The sequence below is a fragment of the Podarcis erhardii genome, assembly GCF_964252035.2.
Source record: "Podarcis erhardii genome assembly, chromosome: 1".
NCBI classification, from domain to species: domain Eukaryota; kingdom Metazoa; phylum Chordata; class Lepidosauria; order Squamata; family Lacertidae; genus Podarcis; species Podarcis erhardii.
Genome location: NC_138497.1, coordinates 9497675 through 9524279, shown reverse-complemented (window position 1 = coordinate 9524279; position 26605 = coordinate 9497675). Strand labels below are relative to the sequence as shown.

The window sequence follows — 26605 nt, the reverse complement described above, 5'->3', positions numbered from 1 at the left end:
GCAGAAGGGGAGGGCAGGGGATCTTCGGGGCAATTTAACAAAAGCCGCCTTCCAGGTGGTCCGCAGGCCAGAGGCATGACCCAGGAAAGAGCAATTGGGAGCTGTTCACCTGCAATCAATCGGAGGGGGGCTGAGCTGCCAAGGCTTCTGATGCTGAAGTAATCCAGGTTCCAGTTATTAATTTGGAGCTGGCAATTTAGGACTGTTCCACTAAACGGTTTAGAGAAGAAAGGGGAAGAACAAACAGAGGAAGCAGCCCAGATCCGAGGGGGAAGCCCCGACCTCTCGGCTGCAGCAGCTTATGCGCCGTGGCTTAGAAACAACAGAAAGCCCAAGGCTCTCGCTGACACACCGGCAGCTAAACCAAACAGGCATTAAGGAAATGAAAACATGTGTGTGCCATGCAGATTCTTAACCCACATTTTGTGCAGATCCATATACCAATGGCTATCAACTATTTTGGGACGCGGGTGGCGCTGTGGTCTAAACCACAGGGCCTAGGGCTTGCCGATCAGAAGGTCGGCAGCTCGAATCCCCGCAACGGGGTGAGCTCCCGTTGCTTGGTCCCTGCTCCTGCCAACCTAGCAGTTCAAAAGCATGTCAAAGTGCAAGTAGATAAATAGGTACCGCTCCGGCGGGAAGGTAAACGGCGTTTCGGTGCGCTGCTCTGGTTCACTAGAAGCGGCTTAGTCATGCTGGCCACATGACCCAGAAGCTGTACGCCGGCTCCCTTGGCCAATAAAGTGAGATGAGTGCCGCAACCCCAGAGTTCTCTGCGACTGGACCTAATGGTCACGGGTCCCTTTACCTTTACCTATCAACTATTTTATTTATTTTCTGGCTTAAGGACTTCCCTTTTAGGAGATGTTCTTTCTTTATTTAACATAACTGGTCGTCTGCAAGATTCCATGTGTAAATCATCCAACCATCTAAGAAATTAGTTAAGTGCCACGAACATCGGACAGGGAGAGGTTGGATGAATCCTCTGTCTCTGTAAGATAGCCTTTCCCAAGCTGGTGCCCTCCAGTGTCAAAGTGTGAGCTGGCAGTAAATCACACTGTTCAAAGTTGGAGTTAACTCTTTATTAGGAAAACACAATCTTCACCGATTTTGCTGAGTGTGAGGCCTAATGAGCACAGCGGCTCATCCCCAGTAAGTCTGGCCACATGAATCAGTTGCCGAGACAAAGCTCCTGTCTCCCTAGCGCCTTTTCCAAGCAATCGGAGACTGCACCTCCATGCAGCGAATCTCTCCTCTGCCCTCTTCATGTCTCTTCTGGTTCTGGGAGAGAAGGAAGAAGGGGACCTTGTAGCAGCAGGAGGGGGGGGAGACACCGGTGACCCTTCCCCAGCCTGACTCATCTCTGCCTCTTGGCCTCCCTCCACCCCTGCTTCAGCTTCTTCCTCCAATTCTGGACTGCTCTCTGCCACAGTCTCTCCCCGCTCACTAAGCCCAGTTAACATGGAGTCAAAATGGAGTGAAGGGGAATTCCCCAGCAAATTTAAAATTGGCCTGCTCCTTTGATACATTACCCCCACTGATATATGGATATTTTAAAAGTTTTATAAGGAATTGAATAGTTAACTCAATTTTTTTAAAAATTAAAAAGTATTTTGCGGGAACTGAAAGGACTATACAGTCGTACATTGAAAGTCAAACAGAATCCGTTCTAGAAGTCTGTTCGACTTCCAAAATGTTCAGAAACCAAACCGTGGCTTCTGATTGGCTGCAGGAAGCTCCAGCAGCCAATCAGAAGCTCCATTGGATGTTTGGCTTCCAAAAATAGCTCACAAACCGAAACAGTCACTTTCAGGTTTGAGGCATTCATTAGCCAAAACATCTGAGAACTAAGCTGTTTGAAAACCAAGGTATGACTGTACAACTACTGGAAGCTAGTCAGAAGAAGAAAAGGATACAGTCCTTTCAGGTATTAAAAGTTGCAGTTATTTCAAACTTTTGAGTATTTAGCAGTTAAACAAAAATGAAAATCCTCCCCTCAAAAAATATTGAATTCTAATGCTTATGTTCTGCCAAATGTCAAATGTCTGCAAAATGTTGTCTCTCCTCCACCCTCCATTCCTTTACTCTACGAACATAGCAGAATTGGACAAAAAAGAAAGGAAGCAATCAGAATTGCTGGCACCTTCATTCCAGGAGCCAATAATAAGGTCAGGGAAGGTGGAGTTCTTAAAAGCCAAAGGGTAAGAAGCCTCTCTTCCCCTCTCGCAAGGACTTTTGTTTTGCTCTTTTGTCTACCAGTCAATTAAAGCCCACTTCAAGGTGACCCGGCCAGGTGTGCTCTCAAAGGGACTTAAAGATCTCTTTTGCTGACTCCTTTTCACTCTAGGCTTCCATTGGTTGGTCTTTTTTTTAAAAAAAAAAGAAAGAAGAAGTATCAATAAGTCCTTTCATGCTGAAACAAGGACTGGAGAAATGCTCTCCAACGAAAACACTTGTAACTGAGTGCAAAGTTACTGGATATATCAGCAAGGCAATTTTTATGTCAGGAAAAAATATATGAAAGCTGGAGTCCTTTAGGCTAACTGAACAATGCAGATGGGAGAAAGGAAGGAAGGAAGGAAGGAAGGAAGGAAGGAAGGAAGGAAGGAAGGAAGGAAGGAAGGAAGGAAAAGAAAGGAGAAAAAGGAAAAGGAAATGAAAAGTCAAGTACTTGCAATGTTTAAGTGGTACAGTGGTACCTCGGGTTACAGACGCTTCAGGTTACGGACACTTCAGGTTACAGACACTTCATGTTACAGACTCCACTAACCCAGAAATAGTACCTCAGGTTAAGAACTTTGCTTCAGGATGAGAACAGAAATTGCAAGGTGGCAGCAGCGGGAGGCCCCATTAGCTAAAGTGGTACCTCAGGTTAAGAACAGTTTCAGGTTAAGAACGGACCTCCAGAACAAATTAAGTTCTTAACCCGAGGTACCACTGTATTCTTATGTTGACAATATGGGCACATGCAAAGGCACACATATGAGTGGGGTTTGAGCCCTCCAGATTAGGGTTGCCAGACCTCCAGAACTGACCTGGTGGCAGGCTTGAATTTCCAGGTAGGTGGGAGCACCTTAAAAAAAAATAATTAGGAAGACTATGCATGCAGTTTTCAAGCTTCTATCCCATCCTCCCATTCTGTCCACAAATCATCCGAATCCATTGATGGCTGTCCTGTTTAAGAGAGAAGGGGCAGCAGCTGCTGCTGCCAGTTTCAACTTTGAAAACAGGAAAAATCACCTGTGCCAGGAGTCCTGCGGTTACTCTGAATTTCCACTCCATCTGCAAACTTGAAAAGCACAGGCTCAGATGCAGAGCAGCCTGCAAGATCAAAGGCCTTATTCATTAAAAAAACAAAAAACAAAAACAAAATTGCTTGCCAGGGTTTCCCCTTTCCTTAAATCTTCAGGCACGTGAGGCACTAGAAGCACTGCTTTTATACGAAAATGCATGGGATGCACAATATGCTTAGGTACCAGTGCGAAATTTAGGTGCCAGTTTTCCAGTGTGATCATGGCATTCAGCTTTTGTTGTTGTTTAGTCGTGTCCGACTCTTCGTGGCCCCATGGACCAGAGCACGCCAGGCACTCCTGTCTTCCACTGCCTCCCGCAGTTTGGTCAAACACATGCTGGTAGCTTTGATAACACTGTCCAACCATCTCGTGCTCTGTAGTCCCCTTCTCCTTGTGCCTTCAATCTTTCCCAACATGAGGGTCTTTTCCAGGGAGTCTTCTCTTCTCATGAGGTAGCCAAAGTATTGGAGCCTCAGCTTCACGATCTGTCCTTCCAGTGAGCACTCAGGGCTGATTTCCTTCAGAATGGAGAGGTTTGATCTTCTTGCAGTCCATGGGACTCTCAAGAGTCTCCTCCAGCACCATAATTCAAAAGATAAATTCTTCGGCGATCAGCCTTCTTTATGGTCCAGCTTTCACTTCCATACATCACTACTGGGAAAATCATAGCTTTAACTATACGGACCTTTGTTGGCAAGGTGATGTCTCTGCTTTTTAGGATGCTGTCTAGGTTTATCATCTCTTTTCTCCCAAGAAACAGGCATCTTTTAATTTCGTGACTGCTGTCACCATCTGCAGTGATCATGGAGCCCAAGAAAGTAAAATCTCTCACTGCCTCCATTTCTTCCCCTTCTATTTGCTAGGAGGTGGTGGGACCAGTGGCCATGATCCATGAAGGGGATTTTTCTATATAACCCAAATAATAAAATGCATAGATACAAAACGAAGCCAAAGTTGGCATGGGATGTTACATGCACAATAAGAAGTGATAAAGCAGGTTATCTGGATATTTGTGATAGGATGCAGAGGGAAATGGAGAATACCATCATAAGAAGTGAGAGGTCCACAGGTGTGGCAACTAAACCATCAGAGGCACAAGGAGTACCAAGAATAAAAGGCTCTATATTACATCAAGAGTTTTTTTTATTCAAGAAGTCAGATGTTACTTATCCAAATTTCCTGAGAGGCTTGTGGAAGAGGCAAATGTAAAGTTTCTCTTTTTTTAATGTACAGTGGTACCCCGGGTTAAGTACTTAATTCGTTCTGGAGGTCCGTTCTTAACCTGAAACTGTTCTTAACCTGAAGCACCACTTTAGCTAATGGGACCTCCAGATGCCACCGCGTGATTTCTGTTCTCATCCTGAAGCAAAGTTCTTAACCTGAGGTACTGTTTCTGGGTTAGCGGATTCTGTAACCTGAAGCGTCTGTAACCCGAGGTACTACTGTATTCCCACCAAACCGAGACCAACGAGATTACCTTTGATTTTCCTTTAAAAAAATGGTTGTGCCCAGTAAGATTTTCATGCACTGTAATTTTCCATATATTACTCCATCATAAAGATAAAGGTAAAGGTAAAGGGACCCCTGACCATTAGGTCCAGTCGTGACCGACTCTGGGGTTGCGGCGCTCATCTCGCTTTATTGGCCAAGGGAGCCGGCGTGCTGCTTCCGGGTCATGTGGCCAGCATGACTAAGCCACTTCTGGTGAACCAGAGCAGCGCATGGAGACGCCATTTACCTTCCCACCAGAGCGGTACCTATTTATCTACTTGCACTTTGAAGTGCTTTCGAACTGCTAGGTTGGCAGGAGCAGGGACTGAGCAATGGGAGCTCACCCCGTCGTGGGGATTTGATCCAACCTTCTGATCGGCAAGCCCTAGGCTCTGTAGTTTAACCCACAACGCTACCCGTGTCCCCATAATGAGGTGTTAATTTCAGATAATGTTTTCCATCTTTGGGCAATTGATAGACACCCAGCAATACAGAGGTAATTTTACGAACTTGCTATTTATTGTGGAATCAGTACTTCCTGTGCATGCCAGTTTCTTGAGCATGCAAGATGATTGCAGCATTGGCATCAAGACAGCAGCCAGTATCCTGCCCGCAAATTTAATCTGGATTTCCCCTTTCTCTAGGAAATTTGATTCTTAAAATAGTTTTTTATTAAAAAAGAAAAACCTCTGTTGCCAATGACCCATTTGCGGTATCCCTGGGACCCATTTGCAAATTAAGCCCCTACCTGGAAGCACCAGTTGATTACAGGTGGGGTGCTGTTGGTTTTTTAACATTTTTAACATTCTTAACCGCAATACTTCCAGATCCATGGGTAACAGGGACCTCTGTAGATGAGGATTTCCTCTTCCCCACTCTGGTCTAATCAGGGCTCCCATCTGTGTTTTCCTTGTCTGCTTTAGGAAGCACATGGCTTAGCCCCGATTGGTCCATACCAGTTGTTTCTGCCATGTGTCATGTCTGGAAACGACTCTGGCAATTCTTCTGCAATGCGTAAAATATTAACCAAAACACAACAAAACACAGAGGTAATAGATGTGATCTTATCCTCTGCTGATATTATCTTTGGGAAATCCAGGATTTCTGACAGATAGATAGATAGATATACATATAAATTTTCGCCTTGCCACTTTATAGGCAGAAAATCACTAATTGATTTCACACTCTCCAAAAAGAATGGTTTGCGGCAGCGTTGGCAGTGGGGAAATATTCGTACATATCTTAGGAGTCATTCCCGGCACGAGCAAAACTATGAATAGAAACCGTGTCGACTTAAGTTTCCTCCTCCGATGCTCATTCCCTGCCCACCTCCAGCAATATATCATCGTAATAATGGAACCAAAAACCTTGGTGTAATGCACTCTGAAGCATGCACTGGAGAAAATGTCGTATTTCCCATTGATTTCCCATTTGATCCATTATCTTTCACACTGGGGCATAAGAAAATGCCAGTCGCCGGAAATCTCTTCACATCTCTGTTGATCGATGGTCAACCGGCTCCAATCTCTACGATGCCTCACTATCTTGGAGGCCGTTCCAGTTTTGGTAAGAAGCTGCCTTATAACAAGTGAAGTCATCTACACTGACCAGCAGTGGGTCTCCCCGCCCTAACTGGCCATGTCAGGAATTGAACCTGGGATAGTCTGCATGGAAAGCAGGTGCTTTAACCAATCAGCTATCCCTTCCCCTAGTTAAGGATGGAACAAGACGTGACACCTGACACAGGGATGTCCCTGAAAAGAGGCATCCTTTGTTGCTTTCTCGCCTCCTGTATCATTTAGTTAGATGTACCCATGCTGTTTCCCTGCAAATTCCTGAACAGCAAAAGCCAACAACACTGAATGGAGTTGGAGAAACAACACAGAAACGTTTAGCTAAATGTAACAGGACGGTAGGAAATAATTTGACACAGGGCTACCATTTTTGGTGTCAGATCTGTGTCAAGTCTAGCCCACCCCCCCTTAAATTTAAGACTGCGTATCTCCATCTTTCACTCTTCTCCCGTCCCTGACTTTCTCTTTCTTTCTCTCTCTACTTGTCATGAACTGCCTGGATGCTGAGGAGTGGTGAGAGGCCCAGCCAGGGAACATTCAAGAGAACCCACAGGGGAAGAAGACTCAGAGCCAGGGGGCTGGTGGTGGGATGACAAGGAGCAGTCAGAGGGAGAAGAGGGAGCAGACTGGGAGGAGGAGGTGTTGTAAGCTGAAGAGGTAACAGGTCTTAGTGAGCTGGGAGAGTCTGTGGCAGAGAGCAGTCCAGAATCAGGAGGCAGAAGCAGAGGCTGGTGAGGAGTGGGGCCAAGAAGCAGCTACTGAAGAATCAAGGGAGTCTTCCCCCGCTGCTGCAACCAGCTCCCCTCCTCACTGGTCTCCCAGAACTCACAGAGAAATGAAACTGGCAGAGAAGAGGGTGGTTGTGCACAGATGCAGCCTGACGCAGACTGCATGGGAAACACCCTGGAGAGGAGTTGTTCTAGAGGACACTGGGAAGGCGGTGTCAGGCTTCAGGGAATCTCCTTCCTCCCCCGTGGCCATAAATGAACAGATCAAACGAAATGGAATTCTTATCAGTTAATTTCTTTAATAAAGACAGCGAAGAACAAAAGTAAGCCTCTAACCAGAATGGCGGTGCTCCCAATTAAGGTCACTCACTCCTCCATCCCTATTAATCTACGTCACTCCTACGTCTTGTAATCTGAGTTTGTAGCCGCTGTGCTTTCTGTTCTGAAACTTTCTGAGCTCTCCAGGACTTTGAGGAAGGGGGTTGGATACTATCCAGAAACTGAAAATTTGTTAACTCTCTTCTAGTGTTTCTTCTGCTAGCTGTTTCCCCCATCCATGATTTCCCAGCTTCTGCCTTCTGAATTATGCCCCTCTGCAAACCACTGTTCCAAATCTATGCTGTCCTCCTGCTCCTGGGAAGGTTCAGGATCAGGATCAGGACCAACATTCTTCCTCAGTGCAGGCCTCCTCAGCATGGTCCCTGACATGCGGGGACCTTCAGTCCTTCATTGGGATTGCTACATCAGGACGAGACCTCCTGGAAAGGGTTGCTGAGACCATTAGGCCTGAGCTGTGGTTTGTTTCCTTGAACAAAGCTTTAGCTTCACTGGCCTCGAGTGAGCTATTCTTTTTCCTGCTGACTCCAACCATTACAGTACTTTCTTGTCTTTCTGGTAGGCTGGGGCCTCTGGTTGGCCACTATGAGGACACTGGGATAGGTAGGCCCATGGCCTGATCCAGCGCGACTCTTCTTATGTGATTACAGGGCTTCAGGAAGGATTTCTGAGCTGATGTCTGCTCCAAACACTCAAAAAGGGTTGTACAAAATGCACAGTAGACATGTTGCTGAATCTGTGTGCATAAATTCAAGCCTTATGAGGGAGGGTCACGGAGAACTGCAAGGCCGGGTGTAATTTTAACTCTGCAGCCAGCCAATGGAGAGCCCTTCTGCGATGCATTATTGCATTCAAGATTCCTCCCTAGGACAGGTGACCTCTTCTTCTTCTTGTGACCTTTAATACTTTTGATACTCTTGCTGACATCTGTGACTAATGGATGATCTATGAATCCAAGCTGTGACCAAGTCAAAAAATCTTCATGAAAAATTCTCCAAGTGCATTAACCTGCCATGCTGACCTGTCGCAGAGGTTTGATGTAATAATAGCCCAGCACACACAGAGAGGCACACAGATCAGTTGCATGTGCCCCTCTTTGTTGTCGTCTGCACATTTAACCATTTACTTGGTGTTGGTGCAAGGGAAAAAACCAGGTATAAATATAGAAGAAGTCCCTGGATGCAAAGATCCAGGTTTGGGGCAAGTACTCTTGGGTGAGAGAACTCCACCAGAGATTTAAAATCACAAAATATGCAGCAAGGTAAAACATAATATAGGTTGTTAAACCTTTAAAATATGCCTTTGTGAATTCCAAAACTTCCCTCTTCCCCAGCATTGGAAAAGACCACACATTTGGTAAGTTAAAATTTGGTTTACTTACAAACTCTTTAAAAGGTTCATGTGCTTTTCCATACATCATTCAGAATAGGTTGCACAGGCAGTAAAACTTTGCTTAGTTACAGTGGTGAAAGTTCCTAAACCATTGGTATAGGAACTCAATAGTGACTTGCAAGAGCCATGCAGTCAAAGCTTGGAGCATCCAGCTCAGACCTGACACATTGAGCTTCTCAGGTAGACTAAGGTGCAACAATAGGCTTGATTGCCTTCCTCCCAAGGTGAGGGGGGATGACCTAGCTAAGCCTGGCAGGACAGATTACTCTATGGAGTTAACCCCTTCAAGCATTGATTAGACTTAAGCATGCTGGTTACATGAAACTCAACATGTAAAGCCTGAGCTGGTTGCTGCAAGCTCAGACCGCATGGCTCTTACAAGCCACTAAAAGGAACAAACAAGCCAGATCGCATACAGCTTCCACAACAGCATTCTGAGAACACATTCCAAACACCTTTCTGAAACTTTCAAAGGGTGTGGCTTATGGGGTAATCCTATGGCACCGGTAAACTTCATAGAGGGCTTCCATATCTGCAGGTACCTGCTCCACTACTCTAATAACTGGGCAGCAGGGGTTTGAGAGATCACGCGAGTGGTAGGTGAGAAATCCTAGCTCCCTTGTTCTGAGCAGTAAATCAGAACACATTTTACAACTGAGTGGTCTTATTCCTTCACTTTCCTCTCTATTGCTGTAAATCACCGAACCCTGTAAAAGACAACAGGTGGTGAAACTGAGGTGTTTTCACTTGGTCTTTGAAGGAGAGCATTGTCTTGTCATCCTGATGGATGGTTTTGGTTTCTAGCAGTTAGTAGAAAGAAATGGGGATTGTGTTGCATTATTACATAGATTGCCAATGAGTTGGAGCTGCTACAATGTGTTGCAGTGTGGAATGCTCCTGCTCAGGGTTCCAGATTACTTAGTTTGGTGGTTTTGTTCCCCACAGTGGCTAAGCAGGTGCCTTCAGGAAGCCCACAAGAAAGTCATGGAAGCAAGAGCCTTCACTATAATAATACCATATTGACTCGAATTAATGCTCACCCTTTTTGGCCAAATTACGCTGCGAAAATTAAGGTGCACATTAGATTTGATGGCCCATTTACATTCGCCAGCCAATACTTTTTTGGGTTTCAAGGTTCTGAAAATTGAGGTGTGCATTAGATCCGATGGTGCATTAGACTCAAGTAAATACGGTAATAATTTGATATTTATGTGCGGCCATCTGACTAGCATTAATCACCGTAAAACACCAAACATGGAAATCTTCCCTGTACAGGGCTGCCTCCAGATATTGCTGAACCGAAGCTCGCATCATCTCTGTCCATTGGCCTCTTTTAAATGGAAAAAGCCATCACGGGACAACTGTGATTTTGAGAAAAGTAGAAGAAAAGCAACTGCTCGGTCCTTTCCCTCAAACTGTTTCTCCCACTCAGCTGTACCCATCTATTAATTTTTCCCCTTTAAGGAAAAGATAGGTAAAGGTAAAGGGACCCCTGACCATTAGGTCCAGTCGTGACCGACTCTGGGGTTGCGGCGCTCATCTCGGTTTATTGGACGAGGGAGCCGGCGTACAGCTTCCGGGTCATGTGGCCAGCATGACTAGGAGCAGCACAAACCAGAGCAGTACACGGAAACGCCGTTTACCTTCCCGCCAGAGCGGTACCTATTTATCTACTTGCACTTTGACGTGCTTTCAAACTGCTAGGTTGGCAGGAGCAGGGACCAAGCAACGGGAGCTCACCCCGTCGTGGGGATTCGAGCCGCCGACCTTCTGATCAGCAAGTTCTAGGATCTGTGGTTTAACCCACAGCGCCACCCGTGTCTCTAAGGAAAAGATACAAGGAGCAGTATCCTTTTCCCCAATGAGAAGGGGAGCACCTTGGGGGAGGGATGGTTTTGAAAGCGAGGAGGGTTATGCAGCCCTTGAAAAGAAAAATCTGGGGAAATTATTCACAACCATGTGTAGCATGTCATTTTGGCCCCCAGGCAGTCTTTCCTCGAACTCCCAGCCGGATCAAAATCTTCTTAGGAGGACTTCCGGTCGGCGCCAGCGTTTGATGGCGGTCCTAGCCTCGAGCTCCGAGGCAGGACTGCTCCGTAAGTTCGGGTCTTACCCGCTACGGCAAGCGGGGGACCCCTAAAATCACAGGCGCTGAAGCCTGTGAGCAAGGAGATTCGGTGGGCACCTTTGCGCCCCCCCGGCATCGTGAAAGAGCCTTTTTAAAGGCTCCGGAGCGGCATCGGGGTGAGCGCGGTGCTGAGGATCGCTACCCAGCTTACGGAGTGAAGCCGCGTCGCCATTAACGGAGAGCGCCGATTCCTTTCTGAAATCAACGATTGGCAACAACAATACCCGTGAGTAAGATCGCAAAAGTAAAACGGGACTTAAAAAATTTAGAAGATTTGGCTGAAAACGGGAAGGCAAAAATTAAGGAAGTCAGCCTCCCGGAACTGCATGATTAACGGAGCAATGAAAAGACTAAGCTGTGTTTAAATGGACTTTCCTTTTAACTCTTATTAAACCAGACATCGAAAGGATCTCCCCCCTGTTGTGCAGGAGAAGGGGGGGAGGAAACAGAATTAATTTAACCTGCAAAAGAAAGGGATAAGGAATAAAAGACCTCTGCTGCCGATACTTCTGGCCAGGCTGCCGGAGCAGCGATCGCCTGAAAAAAGGAACTGTCAAGTGAGCTGTCAAAGGACAGCGGCTACAAAATAAGACTTATTTTGAAACATACTCGGGACTTTGGTGGATTACAATTCTAATAGTAAAGTGCTACAAACTAAAGACTTTTAATGGGACTTTTGCCTTTGGACTTTCTGTTTCTTTGTTCTGGGTGCCTTTGGATGGTTACAATTTCCTCCTCTAGAGGGCTTTAGTTACATTAAAGTGTATCCAGTGGGATTTTCCACTTGCAACTTTCCTGTGTGAATGACCTTGAGTTATGAGCAACCCGCCAGAAGAGATTTCAACAAGAAGTAAAACAAAGCAGGCTCAAAAACAAGCTCAAAAAAGAGGCTCCTTATCAGGAGCAGCAGCTGCACAAGAAAAAATAACAGCAGCATCAATGGAGTCAATGACACAGGCCTTGCTTAAAATAAATCAGTCACTAGAAGTACTCACTAAGCAATCTGCAGAACTTACCAAACAGTCTACAGAGAACTCTAAGAAACTGACGGAGTTGACAACAAGACTAGACCTGAATACAACAACAATTTCATCTAATACAGATTCTATAAACCGTTTGGTTCAAGAATCTACGGAAACAAGGAGAATAGCTGAGAGTGCTAGGTCCACTGCTGAAGAAACCAAAGGAAAGTTTGCGCCCATTGTAAAAAAAGTACATGAACATGATTCAGCATTAGCCCTACTAGAACTGGAAAGGAAAAGTAAGAATCTGAAATTAAGACTGGTTCCAGAAGAGGAAGAGGACAAGCTTGGGGAATTCCTCACAGATAAATTTCAAGACTTCTGGAATGATGAGCTAGATGGAGAGGAAGATGAATTTATGATAACTTCAGCCTTTCGGATTGGCAGGAAGCAAGGGAAGAAGCCAAGAGATTGTTTAATTACCTTAGGATCAAAGGAACAAAGAGACAAAATATTGAACCTACACTTCCAGAAGGCCTTGGTCATTAAAAATTCTCAGATTCAAATCTTCAAGGATATTCCTAAATATTTTTTGGAGGTCAGATCTCAATTTAAAGAACTAGTTGATCTACTTAAGAAGAATAATATCCCATTCAGGTGGGAATTTCCACAAGGGCTGTCCTTTAGCTTCAAAGGGAAGAAAATTAAAATAAAAACAAACCAGGATAAAGAGTTCTTTTTGGAAAGAAATCAAGAGGATCTTCAGAAAGGAACTGTCAGTGAGGAGGAAGTACCGGACATCTCAAATCTATCTTTTGGACTGAACCGAGCACCGACCGAGGAGGAACAACAACTTGGTGCAGTCGGTGGAAGATCTACCCAGTAACCAAAATGTCTCTGCAACTCTTCAGTTGGAACTGCAATGGTTTGAACCACCCTCGAAAAAGGGGCCAAGTATTTCATTTATTAAAGAAGGAACATCTAGATATAATCTGTTTACAAGAAACCCACATTGCCAGGTTACATAGAAAACTTTTAACAAACAAGAGATTAGGACAAGAATTTATATCATCAGATAGAGTTAAGAAAAGAGGAGTTGTGATTTATGTCAAGGAAAAATTTGAACCAAAATTGATCTTTAAGGATGACCAAGGAAGATACCTGGCAGTGGAAATCCAAATTCATGGAGAAAAAATATTGATTGTTGGAGTTTATGCACCAAATGAGGGGAAGGCTGAATTCTTCAAGAAGTTGCATGAGACTTTAATGGACTTTTTGGACTTTAAAATTATAATGATGGGTGACATGAATGGAGTCGTCTCTACAAATATGGATAAGGCCCAAAGACAAACAATATCTAATGATGGAAGACTACCAAAGACTTTTTTTGACCTGACTGACACTATGGATCTGATTGATATTTGGAGAACTAGGAACCCTCTGGAAAGGGAGGGGACCTTCTTCTCTGAAGCAAAAATGACATGGACTAGAATTGATCAAATATGGATTTCTAGTAATCTGGCATCAAAGGTTAAAAAAACAGAAATCTGCCCAAAGACCTGCTCTGACCACAATGCTGTCAAGATGGAAATGAAACTGACAACAGCTGGAACCTTTAGATGGAGAATGAATGACACCCTCTTTGGAGATGAGGAAATTTGCAAAAAGGCCCAAAAAACACTTAAAGACTACTTCGAGATCAATTTGAGATCAGACACAGAAAAAAGAATCATTTGGGACGCAAGTAAAGCCGTGATGCGTGGCTTCCTAATACAACAGAATTCAATAAAGAGGAAAAAACAGAATGAGAAGAAAGAGAAAATTTGGAATCTAATAAAAGAAGGGGAGAAGAAACTGAGATCTAAGCCTAAATCCCAGGAGATATTAAGAGAAATAAAATTCTATCAAACACAATATATGGAATTGATGAACCAGGAAATAGAATGGAAAATTAAACAAATGAGACAAAAGACTTTTGAGTCTGCAGATAAATGTGGGAAGCTACTGTCTTGGCAACTGAAAAAGAGACAAAAACTGAATACAGTGACATCACTCGAAGTAGACGGGAAGTCTATTAATAAACCAAATGAGATAAGTAATTGTTTTCAAAGTTTCTTTAAGAAATTATACAAACAAGGGCCAAAAAATGAACAGGAGATAGAAGAATTTATTGGAAAATACGGACTATCAAAAATTTCTGAAAACAACAGAAGGAGTTTAAATGAGAAAATTACAGATCAAGAAATAGAGAGTGCCATCCAGGATATGAAGCTGGGAAAATCACCAGGACCAGATGGACTAACTGCGAGATATTATAAAGTATTGAAGGACTGGTTAATACAACCACTGAAAGAAGTCTGCAATCAAATTTTGGAGGGGAAAAAGGCTCCCGAATCGTGGAAGGAAGCATTCATCTCACTTATACCAAAGACAGAAACTGAGAAACATCAAGTTAAGAATTACCGCCCTATATCACTTTTGAATGTGGATTATAAAATTTTTGCAGACATTCTAGCAAAAAGATTCAAAAAAGTTTTGTTAGAGGAGATTCACAGGGACCAAACAGGCTTTCTACCAGGCAGGCAATTGTCAGACAATGTGAGGAATATTATAGATATTCTAGAACTTTTGGAAACTGATATAAATAGAAAAGCTGTTTTGATTTTTGTGGATGCAGAGAAAGCCTTTGACAATATTTGTTGGAGCTTTATGAAGAGGAATCTCCAAGGAATGGGGGTAGGCAAGAACTTTGAAAATGGTATAAGTGCAATTTATTCTGAGCAAAAGGCCAAACTTATTGTAAATGGTATGGTTATGGATGAAATTCCAATAGAGAAAGGGACACGACAGGGATGCCCAATTTCCCCTCTATTGTTTATATCGGTACTGGAGGTTTTCCTTAATATGATTAGAAGAGACCAGCTGGTTAAAGGTATACAGGTCGGAACTAAACATTATAAGCTAAGAGCATTTGCAGATGACTTAGTTTTGACATTACAACAGCCAGAAACTAGTACAAAAAGAGTTCTGGAACTTATTGAAATATTTGGTCAGGTAGCAGGTTTTAAATTGAATAAACACAAGACAAAGGTGTTGGAAAAAAATCTTACGGTGGGGGAAAAAGATAGTTTTCAAAGAGAAACTGGTTTGGAAATTACTAAAAAGGTAAAATATCTGGGGGTGAATTTAACATCTAAGAATGTGAACCTATTTAAAGATAACTATGAGAAATGCTGGGCTGAAGTGAAGAAAGACTTCGATATATGGTCAAGATTGAGACTTTCCTTGTTAGGCCGAATTGCTGTAATTAAGATGAATGTATTGCCGAGATTGTTGTTTTTGTTCCAGACATTACAAATTTTAGATAAGATGGACTGTTTCAAGAAGTGGCAGAAAGATATATCTAAATTTGTCTGGCAGGGCAAAAAACCCAGAATTAAATTCAAGATTTTGACTGATGCAAAGGATAGAGGGGGCTTTGCCCTGCCGGACTTAAAACTTTATTATGAAGCAGCAGCTTTTTGCTGGCTGAAACCATGGCTACTTCTTGAGAATACAGACATTCTGGACTTGGAAGGTTATGATAATAGTTTTGGTTGGCATGCATATTTATGGTATGACAAGGTAAAGGTACACAGAAATTTTAAAAATCATATTATTAGGAAAGCATTGTATAATGTATGGAATCGATATAAAGATTTGTTTGAAAGTAAAACCCCCAGGTGGCTGTCACCAATGGAAGCTAAGGCGGTAAAAAGATTGAACATGGATACAGACTGGCCAAAATATTGTGAAATTATAGAATATGATGGTGAAAAGTTGAAACTACAGAGTTTTGAGAAATTGAAACCTAAAGTCCGAGATTGGTTACATTATTACCAGATTAATGAAACTTTTAAGCAGGACAGAAAACTAGGATTTCAGAAGGAGAGGTCAAAGTTAGAAACAGAATTGCTAGAACCCAATACTAAGAACTTGTCTAGAATGTATAATCTGCTGCTAAAATGGAATACACAAGATGAAACGGTTAAATCAGCCATGATTAAGTGGGCACAAGATATTGGTCATGATATTATGTTCGCTGACTGGGAGCAGTTATGGACCACAGGTATTAAATTTACGGCATGTAGTGCCCTGAAAGAGAACATAATGAAAATGATCTATAGGTGGTACATGACCCCAGTCAAGCTTGCAAAGATATATCATTTGCCCAATAACAATTGCTGGAAGTGTAATGAATGTGAAGGAACCTTTTATCACCTTTGGTGGACCTGCCCAAAGATTAAGGCCTACTGGGAAATGATCTATAATGAAATTAAGAAAATCCTTAAGTGGACATTTGTAAAGAAACCGGAGGCTTTTCTCCTGGGCATGGTCGGCCAATTGGTACCAAAGAAAGATAGGACCTTTTTTATGTACGCAACAACAGCAGCAAGAATCCTTTTGGCGAAGTATTGGAAGACTAAAGAATTACCTACTCTGGAAGAATGGCAGACCAAGGTGACTGAATTTATGGGACTGGCAGAGATGACCGGCAGAATCCGTGACCAGAGGAAAGAGACAGTGGAGGAGGACTGGATGTTAAGATGTCAGGGGATTGGACACAAGAATTACAGCTATAAATCGAAATTTATAAAGCAGAAACTCTTTTTAAAGAGAATTAAATATAAAAATGGGATGAAGAATTGCTAAAAATTTTGAAATTTGGATGCAGTGAAGGGGAGGTTTGGGGAAGTCGCATTATGTTTGTTTGTTTTTTGTTTATGTTGTAAAATCAATAAAAATTATTATAAAAAAAAAAAAAAACAAAATCTTCTTAGTTGGAGCTTCTCCATACGCCAAGGAGATCTGCGTGTGCACATGTTGATGATACAGAATTTTGCCCTTTTCCTGGGGAACGGAGGGAGAATGGAAAGCCGAAGAGGCAGAGCAGTGAGGGGCTCAGTTTACAGCCTGAGGAAGTACTTTAAAGGAGGGAGTCTTAATAACCAGACGCCACCAGGAAACCGCAATTAATTGGCCCTGCTTTTGCGTTATCTCCACAGATGTGGGGGGAACGGGGAAATAAAAGCAACTCCTGCTGTTGACAACTCTATCTATAGCGTAATCCCCGAGCGAACTCATCCATCACCCTGCTCTCTCCTGTGGCAAAACAGGGCTGTAATCCTGTTTTTCAGCTGTGGAAATCAATCACTGGATTGCAGAAGTGATCATTCGCCATGGGCTGTGTGTGTGTGTGTGTGTGTGTGTGTGTGTGTGTATGCGTAGTTTTATTGTGCCAGTGGGCAGAACGACAGATTTATTTCTTTTTTTATATATGAAGCATTTTGCTTTTAGCAAGCAGTGTGTTTCCCCACTGGTATGGAAAGGCTTGTCCTCCAACGAAACCAGACTTGATCCTCTGTAACAATGGAAAGGTGTACGCTATGCTTTATGGAAGGAGTGGGGAACGTTGTTCAGCAATGAGGGCAAAAACGGGAAGATGGACCAATTGCCTGACTCCGTGTAAGGCATCCTCCCATGTGCTCCTGTGGCTCCTCCAGACAGCATTTGCAGGGGACAATCTTGTTGGCATCCATCTGTCTTGAGAGACAATGGAGTGTGCCTCTGTGGGTGAAGTCAAACCACTGCATTAACCTAAGCAACCTTCCTGGGGTGCAAGCCTGGGCAATGTGTATGGAGGTCCTGAGCTGCCCAGATGACAAGACTGCCCTGTCGGCCTCGCTGATGGAAAGCGGAGCAAGACGTTTGGCACCAGTTTGGTTGCCAGAAAGAGGTGCACAAGGTGCCATCCAACCGCCTTACGGACTCTGGATTTTTGCCTTCGCCTTTTCTTCTTCTCCTGAAGATATCTCACAAGGCAGCGGAGGTTTAGGATCAGTGAAACAAGAAAAATGCAAAACACAACTGCATAGAAAAGAGGGAATAGAGAAAAGACTGCACTTTCCCAAGGGCAGAGAATTCTGTTTCTCTATCACAGAGCCACAGTGGTTAGAGTGTCAGACCAGGACCTCGGAGACCAGGGTTCAAATCTGCACTCGGTCATGGAGCTCGTTGGGTGACCTTGGGCCTCAGTAAGAATATGTGCTAGTAAATATTAAGGATTAGAATATTAATAAAGGAGAAGAGGTTAGTAAATGAAAGGAGTTAATATTATTAGAAATATGAATTTGGAGAACTGTTAAACAGGTGATATAATGAAATTATAGAGGGGAGTTACAGGAGATTTGAGGAATGTAATGAAATTAGGGATATGAAGTAATAATTCTTTTTTGTGTCTTTTTTCTTTGTTTTGTGTTTTGTAATGTTTTTCTTTTTTCTTTGTGATAAATGTGAAAATCAATTTTAAAAAAAGAAATCAGATCTACGGGTCTCTCCACCCATAGGGCAAGGTGAGCAATTGTCCTGGATCCCACCCATTTAGCATTAAGCTGCTGGCTTCCTCTTCTAAGGTAAAGGTAAAGGTACCCCTGCCCATACGGGCCAGTCTTGCCAGACTCTAGGGTTGTACGCTCATCTCACTCTAGAGGCCGGGAGCCAGCGCTGTCCGCAGACACTTCCGGGTCATGTGGCCAGTGTGACAAGCTGCATCTGGTGAGCCAGCGCAGCACACGGAACGCCGTTTACCTTCCGGCTGGTAAGCGGTCCCTATTTATCTACTTGCACCCGGGGGGTGCTTTCGAACTGCTAGGTTGGCAGGCGCTGGGACCGAACGACGGGAGCGCACACCGCCGCAGGGATTCGAACCGCTGACCATGCGATCGGCAAGTCCTAGGCGCTGAGGTTTTACCCACTGCGCCAACCGCGTCCCGCTTCCTCTTCTACTCCCCACCTTATTCCCCAAGCAACCTTGCTACCCAAGCCGCCTCTCTAGGTGATTTTCCCAGCTGGAAGCTTCTCCCCTGCCCTGGTGCTCGGAGAATTCTGGCCGTTGCTGCCGGATTTATCTCGGATGAACACCAGATGGCTTTTCAGGGTTCCACAGCTCATGTGCTTCGAGCCCAGCAGCTGTTGGCCGAGAAAGCAGCAGGGCTCACCATGCCTTCAAAACCAGCCTTCATTCTTCACATGGGGATTAGCGGTTCTCCCTGGCAATCTTGCGTGCCTTGCCAGCTTTGTGTTTCAGCCATCTCTGCCCCCAGCCCCTTGGCAGCCTCTCCACTACCTGTCCGTTAATGGTGTATCAGGGTGTTATCTCAGGAGGAGCAGCCCCCTAGCACACCACAGTCTTTGCCCTGCTGCTATATGCCACAAGCATAATTGACTTTGCCTCTCCACACTCTGTAAGGGGTGGAATATACTTGCATGTGAGCATCCTACTATATCTCATCCAAACTGAAGGTGTGATGACTGAACAGTGGTTCACTTCAAATCTCCTTCCCCCCAATGCTCAGGGTCAGTTGTTGTTGTTGTTTAGTCGTTTAGTCATGTCCAACTCTTCGTGACCCCATGGACCAGAGCACGCCAGGCACTCCTGTCTTCCACTGCCTCCCACAGTTTGGTCAAACTCATGCTAGTAGCTTCGAGAACACTGTCCAACCATCTCGTCCTCTGTCGTCCCCTTCTCCTTGTGCCCTCCATCTTTCCCAACATCAGGGTCTTTTCCAGGGAGTCTTCTCTTCTCATGAGGTGGCCAAAGTATTGGACCCTCAGCTTCAGGATCTGTCCTTCCAGTGAGCCCTCAGGGCTGATTTCCTTCAGAATGAATCGGTTTGATCTTCTTGCAGTCCATGGGACTCTCAAGAGTCTCCTCCAGCACCAGAATTCAAAAGCATCAATTCTTCGGCGATCAGCCTTCCAGGGTCAGTTACGTTGGTTATTTTATCTTTCTTTCTTTGTTTGTTTCTTCCCCCTTTTTTCTTTGGAGGCCTAAGCTTGGGGCCTTTAGTAAGGTACAGAGACTGTATACTCATGGGGGTAGTAGAGGGTTTATGGAGAATCCTGGGTGAGAGACAGAGAAATGGCAGATCTCAGGTGAGAGGCTGGGAGGAGATACTTAATCTTCTGTGGGTGGTAAGGGCCAAGAACTACTTTTAAGAGAGGACTCCATATCCTATTTAATTTTTTTGTAGTTGCTATTTCATTGCATTATGAAAAACTTTAATAAAAATCTTATTGCAAAAATTGGCTTTGGCAAGGGATGGGAATATAAGAAAGAGTGAAAGAGAGAGTTTGCATCCTGCTATATCTCTTTTACACTGCAGGCATGACGACTGATCAGTGATTCCCTTTCCCCAATGCTCAGGGGTGAGTTTCATTCAATTAATTGCTCCCTGAAGTTCTTTCTTCAATGGGAGAAGTCAACATTTGACAAGCTGGTGGCCTCTGGCTGCTTTAGACTACAACTCCCATCAGCATATCAAGATATCTCTGCAAGAGGAACGTAGATACGCAGCTGACCTCTACGCAGGGAATCCGGGCTCAGCAGGTGCTGGGAGGCTCTGCAGAAACAGCCTGCTAATTCTGCAAGGGGCAGGAATGCCTTCTGGAACTCAAAGGCGGACGAGGCCTATTAGGTCATGGTCGGGCCTTCGCCAGAGCCAAGAGCATTCCTTGCATTCTGCTTCCTGTTGATTGTGGGCCGAATCCTATGATGGGAATGGGATTGTCTCATTTGCCAAGAGGAGAGACTTCTTGGCTTGCGTGCTGTAGTCATAATATCCTAGAATTGTGGAGTTGGGTGGAACCACGAGGGTCATCTAGTCCAACCCCCTGCAATGCAGAAATCTTTTTGCCCAACGTAGGGCTCAAACACACAACCCTGAGTTTATGAGTCTTATGCTCTACCAACTGTGCTATGGAAGCAGTTGACCATCCAGAACTGCCAAGAATGGCATGAAAGTTATCTCCTCCTTCGCCTTTCTCCTGAAGCTTGGTGGCGGACTCCACCAGTCAGGGGAAGCAATTCAGCTTAGCAAAATGTTTAATATTATACTGTGCAAAGAGATGTTGTAGCCTCATTCCACACTCAGGGTGCTGGGTGGCAACAATGACTTAAGGTGTTGGCTGCTAATTGATCTACTGTATGTTTTGGGAAGTTGTTGTCTATTTTGCTCTGCATTTGGACACCACTTAAGTTATCATCACTGCATGTTGCACGGTGGTTCCTGAGATCAACGGTTACACAAATGCAGACATTAGGAGAAAGGATGCACTAAAAATGCACTTACTGCTGAAAATAGCACACAGTGCTTTGTTGTATCAGGGACAATTGCTAGCAAGAAATATTTATATCAGGTTAAATGCACATTACATGGAATGAACATTCAACACTGATGAATTTACATCCTATGCCCTTTTAAAATGTGATTTTTGTGGGGGGGGGGCTATTGGGTTGCTGTTTTTATTTTTATTATGTATTTTGTGGTTTTATATCTTGATTTTATTATGTGAACCGCCCTGGGACCCTTGGGTATAGGGCGGTATATAAATTCAACAAATAATAATAATGAATTTTCAAGAGGACTATTTAATTTTAAATTCATTTTGAAAAATTAAATCATAAATTGATGCAAAAATGCTGCAAAATGAGACAAAAACTGGAAAAATGTGACACTAAGAAATACCCAAATTTACAAATCCACTGACCACTCTTTTAAAACATGCATCAAAATGATGTGTCAAATTCCTAAGACTTCAGCTAGCAGGAACTCTATTAATTCTCTTACATATAAAGGTAAAGGGACCCCTGACCGTTAAGTCCAGTCGTGACCGACTCTGGGGTTGCGGCGCTCATCTTGCTTTATTGGCCGAGGGAGCCGGCGTACAGCTTCCGGGTCATGTGGCCAGCATGACTAAGCCGCTTCTGGCGAACCAGAGCTGCGCACGGAAACTCTGTTTACCTTTCTGCTGGAGCAGTACCTATTTATCTACTTGCACTTTGACATGCTTTTGAACTGCTAGGTTGGCAGGAGCAGGGACCGAGGAACGGGAGCTCACCCCGTTGCGGGGATTCGAACCGCCAACCTTCTGATCTGCAAGTCCTAGGCTCTGTGGTTTAGACCACAGCGCCACCCGCGTCCCTCCTTCTCTTACATATAGATATAGATTTTAAAAACTGCAGGTGGAAGAAGAGGGGGAAATCAGAATTTGAGGGTTAGGGTGTCCTGAAGTGCCCAGTGCTGGGAGTTTATTCCTATTATTCATTTATTGCATTTATATCCCACCTTTTTCCTCCAATGAGCTCAGTGTGACCTGCATCCCCCGCGTCATTTGACGCCCACAATAACCCTGCAAGGTAGGTTAGGGTGAGAAGAAGAAGAAGAAGAGTTTGGATTTGATATCCCGCTTTATCACTACCCTAAGGAGTCTTAAAGCGGCTAACATTCTCCTTTCCCTTCCTCCCCCACAACAAACACCCTGTGAGGTGAGTGGGGCTGAGAGACTTCAGAGAAGTGTGACTGGCCCAAGGTCACCCAGCAGCTGCATGTGGAGGAGCGGGGAAGCAAACCCGGTTCACCAGATTACGAGTCCACCGCTCTTAACCACTACACCACACTGGCTCTCATGAGGGGCAGCGACCGCCCCATGATCACCCTATGAGCTTTGTGGCCGAGTGAGGATTTGAACCCCAGTCTCCCGAGTCACAGTCCAACACACTAACCACTGCAACTCCCTGGCTTCCCCAAGACAGCGCTTAGGCATGGATGTCTCGGGAGCTCCACCGCAGCCTGCAGACGATTACGGCAAGAGCCCCACAACGGCCCAGTTGAAGAAAAAATCACCTGTCTGGCCTCGAACCATTCCAAGCATGTCAGAGGGGAAATTCAAGACTTCCAGAGCGCCCTGGCTTGTGCAATGCCAGCCCACGGGACAGGAGAGGACATTTTCCATCTTAATCCGAACAGGTGACCGGATTGTGCTAGAGGACCACTTGCCCTTGCAACCCGATCCGCGCCGTCCCTGACAGCAGATGCTATTCTTACTCACCGCAAGGCCTAAGCCGTTTCAGCACCCAGGGATCTGCCACAATCATAAATCCCCAGCAGTAAATTGCCAAATAATTACTCAGTTTACACTTGCATGTCTTCAAGTGATTGTCAGCAACAGGTTAGCAACTTGGGTGCCCACACGGATTACGCTGGTGGGTGTGGGAGAATCTCTCTCCTCTCGCTACGAAAAAGGCTGGGGATTTTCCATAAAGGCAGCCCGGGGAGGTCTGCATCCTCTCCGCAATGCATCTAAACAGGGCAGAGAGAGGGAAGGAGGGATCCCATGCAGCTCCATGGTCCCTGATTATCCAGGACAGTCTGAACTTTCCCGGTAAATCACTGCTGCTATGTTTTCCTTGCAGAGATGCCTCCGAAAATGTTGTCAACATGAGTTGCTAGAGGCAGAGGAGAAACTTGGTTCGGTTCACATTTAAAAGTGAACAGGCGAAATCTGCACCTTCTGAAACAATACGCGAACCCAAACACAGGCACCCTATGAAATCCACCTTTCTCAGAATTTTGCAATGAAGTTCTCCAGCCAAGCAGTGTGTACAGGAATGCCTATCCTAGGGGAAAGGGTGCATTTTAAAAATGCATCTGTTGGTGAAAAGAATATACAAAAATGCTTTTGGGGAAAATGTGTGCCATTAGGCAAAAATGCTTACAACGATGTGTATATTGGCTCTATGATGGTGATGAATTTACAATGAAGTCTTTCAAAAATATTGCAAACTGCGGGCAGAGAATTGAATCCAAACTTGGGGGGGGGGGGATAAACTGAAATGGAAAGGTTCTCCCATCCTTGGAGGGGTGCATCTAGGCTCTAACACCCACATGATGCTGGTACCAACTGCAAGACAAACACAGGCACCCCCAGCCGGTCCTGCAAAAAGACAGGGTCGTGTTCTCACAGCGGCCAACTAGATGCTGCAATAAAGTAGTAGTAGTAGTAATAATAATAATAATAATAATAATAATTTATTATTTATACCCCGCCAATCTGGCTGGGTTTCCCCAACCACTCTGGGCAGCTTCCAACAAAACACTAAAATACAATAACCTATTAAAAATTAAAAGCTTCCCTAAACAGGGCTGCCTTCAGATGTCTTCTAAAAGTTTGGTAGTTATTTTTCTCTTTGACATGGGAGGTAGGAGGGTGTTCCACAGGGCGGGTGCCACTACTGAGAAGGCGCTCTGCCTGGTTCCCTGTAACTTGGCTTCTCGCAGCGAGGGAACCGCCTAAGGCCCTCGGCGCTGGACCTCAGTGTCTGGGCAGAACGATGGGGGTGGAGACGCTCCTTCAGGTATACTGGACCGAGGCCGTTTAGGGCTTTAAAGGTCAGCACCAACACTTTGAATTGTGCTCGGAAACGTACTGGGAGCCAATGTAGGTCTTTCAAGACCGGTGTTATATGGTCTCGGCGGCCGCTCCCAGTCACCAGTCTAGCTGCCGCATTCTGGATTAGTTGTAGTTTCTGGGTGACCTTCAAAGGTAGCCCCACATAGAGCGCATTGCAGTAGTCCGATGGGGAAGCCTGAGTCAACAGCACTCTCCTTAGACATTAGAACACCGGACTGAAAATTAAGATTAAAGGGAAGAAAGGATGGACGCAACCCGAAACCAGGAAGAAAGGGACGATGGACAAAACTAGAATTGAACTTTCTTTTATATATTTGGCTATTTTTGAGTAACATTTGTGAAATAATAGACTGTGGCGGAAAGGAAATAATTGGCTTTAGTAGAAAGATTCGAAGATAATAAGTATAAATATAATTTAAAGTCTAAATTTAAAGGTATATGGTTTTGAAAGTAAAGATAAAGTTAAAGGTAATATTGATAAATTTGAAACAGATTGTTAAGATAAATTATTCTCTTTTTTTGATAAATATGGGAAGAATTTGCTGAAACAATGATTAAATTGGAATACAAAAAAGGGAGGTATGAGGAAGTCTAAGACACAAGATAATGAAATGAAGTTATTTTGAATCTTGTTTACTTTTCTCTTTTTTCTTTTTTCTTTTGCCTTTTTTCTGTTTTTGTTTGTTTATGCTTTAAATGTTTTTGTATCTTGAAAATCTGAATAAATATAATTTTTTAAAAAAAAAAACCAGCACTCTCATTTGTGATTCCCAGCAAGGGCTATTGCTTTAGTCTGAGTGGATACAGCAACCAGGGCCAGATTCAGTTAAACCATTCCTGTAGCAGAAACCAGCACAATGACTTCCACTAGCAGAATAGGGATTTCCCTCCCTCTCCTGCCCCTGCTGTCTCCCCAAAATCTGCTCTGGAGCTTTTGGGGAACCCCCCAGATCAGCATATAGAGTGGGAGGAGTGAGGAGGTTATTCCATTGGGCAATCAGAAATGCCTGAATTGACGGAATAACTGAATTCCACCCCTAGTTCTCCAGATCCTTTCTGGATCCTTACCGACACGGGATGTTCTGAAAGGTGCTGTGAAGGGGGAACCACAGAATCTGGGCCTAGATTTGGAGTATCTTGAGAAATGATTATCTATGCAAAAAAAGTGCAAAACTGCTTTAAAAGTGTCCGAAGGTTTGCATGTGTCTGTCTGAATGTGTGTCTGTGACTGAGAGCGTGTTGCGCACTTTGGCCAAAGGATATTGGTTGCTGTTTTGCTCGCTCAGGCAGCAGCTGATCTCCCCTGACTAGGCAAAGCTGGCAGCTGCCAGAGCAAACAACTGAACAACTGCTCTCGAAAGACAGCCACAGCTGCGGAGGAAGGTGGGGCAAATCCTTCTCGTGCCTAAGAATGAGGGACAAGCTGACAGTGAAGGAAGCCCTTCCTGTCCTGGCCAGCTGCCTCGACTGCTGCGGAATTTGCTCCCACAGTGATGGCCACCAACTTGGGTGGCGTTAAAAAGAGGATTAGATAAAGGAACGAAGGGAAAGGCTATCAGTGGCTGCTACCCACAATGGCTGTGCACCATCGCTCCTATCAGAGGCAAAATGCTGGGAATCACCAGTGCAGAACAGGAGGAGGAGAAGGAGTTTGGCTTTGATATCCTGTTTTATCACTATCCTAAGGAGTCTCAAAGCGACATGGGTGGCGCTGTGGGTTAAACAACAGACCCCAGGGCTTGCTGATCAGAAGGTCGGCGGTTCGATTCCCCGCGACGGAGTGAGCTCCCATTGCTCGGTCCCAGCTCCTGCCCACCTAGCAGTTCAAGAGCACATCAAAGTGAGGAGATTTCACCCCTCCCGTATCCAATAATCTCCTGAGGAGCCTGCTGATTCCGCAGAGAGGAGGAGCAATGTTCTGCTTTCTACTTAGTCAGTGAGTGAATCAGTCAGCGAGTGAGTCAGTCAGTGTATTGGAGAGAGAGAGAGTGTTAGAGATCGTGTCTAGAGATAAGGTTGCTGCTAAGAGCAGCTGCAGACTCTCAGTGTAGCATTGATTTATGCTTAGATCTTTTAGGTCTGTATATAGTTTTGTATCATAGTTGTAGCTATAGAATAAAAGGAAGATATTCTACAGAGCTGCTCTCCGAGTGGTTTATACTCTGCAAGACTCTGCAAAACTCTGCTGCGCAACGACTGTATTATTGTGCAAGTGAATCCGGTGCTCTCAGCTCTAAGCTGTGAGTCCACAGCACGGTGACCTGTCCCTGTGAGAAAGGTGGTCGCTGGCAGTGCTACCCAGCTCGCCTAGCCCAGTCGGGGTTGAAGTGCATGAGTCCAGTTGGTGCACTGGCTCAAGGGCGATGCTGACACAAAGTGCAAGTAGATAAATTGATACCGCTCCGGCAGG

General features: G+C 44.6%; 2 long non-coding RNA genes across 2 annotated transcripts in view; both read left to right on the top strand.

Annotated features, from left to right (window-relative positions):
- LOC309345367 overlaps positions 1 to 26605 on the top strand; it is a 40962-nt gene that overhangs the window by 8333 nt on the left and 6024 nt on the right. The gene's annotated exons all lie outside the window — the stretch shown is intronic.
- Positions 1835 to 10239, top strand: LOC309345522. The gene is made up of 3 exons (XR_014158284.1): positions 1835 to 1936; positions 6877 to 7015; positions 10090 to 10239. It is a non-coding gene; the product is annotated as an uncharacterized lncRNA (long non-coding RNA).